This window comes from Bactrocera neohumeralis, unplaced genomic scaffold (assembly GCF_024586455.1).
Source record: "Bactrocera neohumeralis isolate Rockhampton unplaced genomic scaffold, APGP_CSIRO_Bneo_wtdbg2-racon-allhic-juicebox.fasta_v2 cluster09, whole genome shotgun sequence".
Classification (NCBI taxonomy): domain Eukaryota; kingdom Metazoa; phylum Arthropoda; class Insecta; order Diptera; family Tephritidae; genus Bactrocera; species Bactrocera neohumeralis.
The window spans coordinates 16,578,200-16,582,619 of record NW_026089622.1 but is presented as its reverse complement, the minus strand read 5'-3'; the positions used below and the strand labels follow the sequence as shown (position 1 = coordinate 16,582,619).

Sequence of the window (4,420 nt, the reverse complement as noted above, 5' to 3'; positions counted from 1 at the left end):
TAATTTATTATCTCCCCGAGCATGCCTTTGCCAAGAAGTCGTCTTTTTACGACGATGGCAAAAGCTAAAAATCATAAATTGCACAACTTTCTGGTGCTTCTCGCAAAAATCTGCGTCGATATGTATTCATGATCTTACGTATACATACATACATATTAACACATGTTTGTAGGCGAAGCTGCTACAGCGGCAAGGGGTGACAATCGGCGGCCATTACTTTACTTATGCCATAGAAATTCCATTGCTACGAATATGGAAATGACAACGAAATAATGCAAATATGCATATTTCCAAAGGTCATTAATTTCTTTTAAGAAATAAAAGGAATGAATGATCCTGAGAAGTATAGTCTTAACTTTTCAACGGCCAACGCAGAGCATTTCAACCAAAAGGAATTTATTCATTAAAATCACCACTCAGAAGTCGTTTTATCCGTTGTAAGCGAACGATTTTCGAAGAAATATCATTTCTAATATGCCACAAGACACAATTAGAAATTAACTTCTTAAACCTCACGCTGTCAGATAAAACGATATACCTCGTCATCGCGGGTCGATTTCCGAAAAATGTAAATGAAGACTAACTACAGAAATAATCCTGTAAAGTATAGCCTTAATTTATCAACGGCCAACGCAGAGTATTTCAACCAAAATATACGCAAAATAGTTGAGAATTCGCAGAAATGAAAGACAAAGGAAAGAAAAAGTAGTATAACTTCAATAATGAACAAGCACACAAACATACATATGCGCAGCAGCAGCAAGGAAAGAGGTATCAATCGGCGATCCATTGTAAATTTCTTTCATGCATAACCAAACCATAATTAGGACAACCCAATTCAAGTGTCAATGGTGGTCTAGGTGGTAAGCGCTTCAAAAATTACGACGAACACGTAGGAGGTGCGTAGGTTCGAATCCCAACAGAATTGATTTTTTAATTGAATATGTCACCAACCAAAAATTGAAACATTGTTCTACAAAAACAACAACAGCATAAGCATTGGGAACATATTGTTGTTGGTAGAAAAGCCGAGCTGTGCCGAAAGAAACGAACAAACGATCGCCGATTGATTGTGTCACTGCTTCGCTTGCTGCTCGAACCAGAGAACATAAAACATGTTTTATGTTCTCTGGGTGGACATTCCAGTAAATCGTGGCAAGGAAATCCAGCATGTTGAAAGCATTTTCTTATCACAAGAGGGTCTAATTCGTTCCAGGAAGAAACCAACCATCGAATAGCATCCAAAACAGAAATTCTTTTCGACAATTCACTTGCATTGTTGCATTCGTCAAGGTGTGTTATCAGAGCAAGCATCGTTTTTGATCTATATTTTGTTTTTACATTTTGAATAATTCCTTGGTCGAGAGGTTGTATTTCTGCCGTTAGGTTTGGTGGCAGAAATTTTACAAACATATTTGAATATTCATTTATTAAACTGTGGCTTGTAGCGTTGTCAATTAACAAAATAATTTTTCTATTTTGCTTCTTCATTTGGTCATTGATAGAACTAAGCCATCGCTGGACCAATGCTTGTCATCCAATCCTTTTTATTGTGAACCCATTGCACAATACAATTTTGAGTGTCGATTTTATTTCGGTGAAAAGCTCGCGGCTTCGGAGCGTTACCTATAACCAACGGCATTAACTTTTCCCCTGTACTGCTGCAGCACAACAATACGCTCAGCATTTCTTTTGCCAGTTTACCTCCTTCAAAAACTTCGCTTTTTGCAATGAGACTTCGAGTAGGTAATTGACGATAAAACAATCCAGTTTCATCCGTATTAAACTGATTCTCAGGTAAATAATTTTTTAAAAGTGTTGGTAGTTTTTCTTTCCAATCTGAGGCAGCTTTAAGATCTACATTCACTCTTTCACCACTTAAAGCTTTAAATTGAATGTTATGTCTCAAGCGGAAAGATTCTAACCAACCATTGCTTGCTCTAAAGTTCTCTATTTGTAACTCAGAAGCCAATAGCTTAGCCTCTTCTTGAATTATTAGGCCACTGATCGGAATATTCTTAGACCTGCATTTTTCAAAAAACGATTTCACTCCCTCATTTATTTTTTCAAAATCAGTTATACGTGTTTTTCTTTTGCGTTCGGATCGGGGTTGCTTTCTAATTCTTTTATAATATGTTCCTTTTTATTTTTAATATTAGCGATTGTTGATTTGGAAACTACATATTTTTCTGCCAATTTCCTTATAGATAGGCTTTTATTAACCGGTTCATTCAATATCTCACTTTTAATTTTCAGAGATAACTCCACTTTTTGACATGATTGCAACAACTGATCAAATATGCATAATTGTGTCATAGCAAATCCATGAAATTTGATGCATGCATACACCCGCGGCCAAGCGTAACTTAAGAAATTTCTAGCGAAAACGTATTCTGTCACTCATTGTAACGGTACTTGTTGCGGTAATGGAATTTTTCCCTTAAGTTTTAACGAAGTGATCTCTGACTTACACAAATATAAAATATTAAAAAAAAAATAAGTTCTGTCAAAAAAGTAAAAGTAAACCAGAACTAAAAAAAATGTTAGAAAGTGTTTGGGTGGAGGAAATTTCAAGCAGTGTTTTGGAGAAACTTGTTGGGTCAATGCCTGCTCGTATCGAAGATGTAATATTCGCTAGAGGTGGACCGACGCCATATTAGATTTCCCGTTACTCTTTTTGAATATGTTATAATTCCATTTTCAATTGAAACAAAAAATGTTGTTAAGTTATTACAAGAATTTGTAATAATGAAATCAAAGACTTGTGTGCAAATAAAAAAAAGTTGTCTCAATTTAATTTTACAAATGGGCCAGATTAAAGTCAACAGTTAACCAAATATATTCGAGCCATCTACATATATATTCCCCGTATTCTATTAAATCCATAAAAAAGTTCCCCAAAGAACGAAAAAATTGAAAATAGTGAAAAAATATGAAGTGGTAAGTTACGCTTGGCCGCGGGTGTAATTTGGCAAAAATAACGGAATTACAACGTATGAAAAATTTCATTGATGCCGAAATACAAATACGTACATTTGTGTGTAATATACATACATAGGTATAGTACATAAGTAAATAGCATAAAAATATGCATACATATTAAATGTATTGTCCAAGATATAAAGGGATTTTAATGCTTGCTGTTTAAAAATTGAGACAAATTTAGTCCAACCAGAGAACGTAAAGTATAGAGAAGGTGCAAATTGAATTCTGTATGATGTTCGATTGGACAGTTAACAGAGCTTATAAAATCGCGACACGGAATTTCACCATTCTCGCAGCTATTTAGCAGAATTGAGCATGTGCAATGGCAGAAATATATGTAAAGCGACTGAATTCATGCGAGAATGAATAAAGAGAAATGCTTTGAAGAAAAATATGCAAAGTCACACAAAGAATGTAAAGAAGCATTCTCTGAGACACATATGCGTGATCTTGTATCATATGAACCATTTTTTTCAGAAAAATTGTAAAAATTTTAATTTTTTACAAAATCGTAAAAAATTAGATAAAAAATAATTAATTTTATTTTTTAATTTTTTAATTATTTCAAAAAAGTTATATTTATTTCGTCTATTACAAAGCGAAGATGTGTCAAATGAACTTCATTTCTTAAAAAAAATTAATGACCTTCATGAAATATGCATATTCGCATTATTTCGTTATCATTTCCATATTTGTACCAATAGAATTTCTATGACACATCCATATGTGCATATGTACATACATATATTATTTCTTTGGCACATTTGTCTGTATGTTTAAGAAAGCAAATGCGAGCCATATACATACATATGTACATACATTCATAGTAACAAGTGTCGCACGCTTCTTTCGCATCTCCGTTGTCACGGTCAACCAATGGCCGAAACTTGCGTTTTGTCAAAGAGTCAAGTGCTGAACAAATTGAGCACGACAGACTGCAAGCGACATCTGTCAAATACACACGTTCTTATGGACACAGTTATGTAGTTGTGCAGCTGGCTCAATAACTGTATCCCTAAGAACGTGTTTATTCTAATATATCCGTTTGCAGTCGGTCGCGCTCATTGTGTTCAGTTCTTCTATGTGTCGAAACACTGACGCGACGGTAAAGCGCCACAACATTGTGTTGTTGGTAGAAAATCCGAGCTGTGCCGAAAGAAACTAACAAACGATCGCCAATTGTTACCGCTTCCCTTGCTGCTCGAACAGCGTCGCCTACAAACCAGCGTAAATATGTATGAAGATGTAAGCGCGTGCATACATATCGACGCAGATTTTTGCGAGTCACGGAAAAATATTTTAGACAAATATTGTAAATCGACAACGGCTATGTTGCCACTTTTGTCACGTCTTTCTGTGAAGAACCATCAGAAAGTTGTTCAATTTACGATTTTTAGCTTTTGCCATCGTCGCGAAAAGACGCTTGCAGGCAAAG

At 35.1% G+C, this 4,420-nt stretch overlaps 1 pseudogene; it reads right to left on the bottom strand.

Moving 5' to 3' along the window:
• Nucleotides 1–411: 411 nt before the first annotated feature.
• On the bottom strand, nt 412–614 carry LOC126764781 (small nucleolar RNA U3; annotated as a pseudogene).
• Nucleotides 615–4,420: the final 3,806 nt, after the last annotated feature.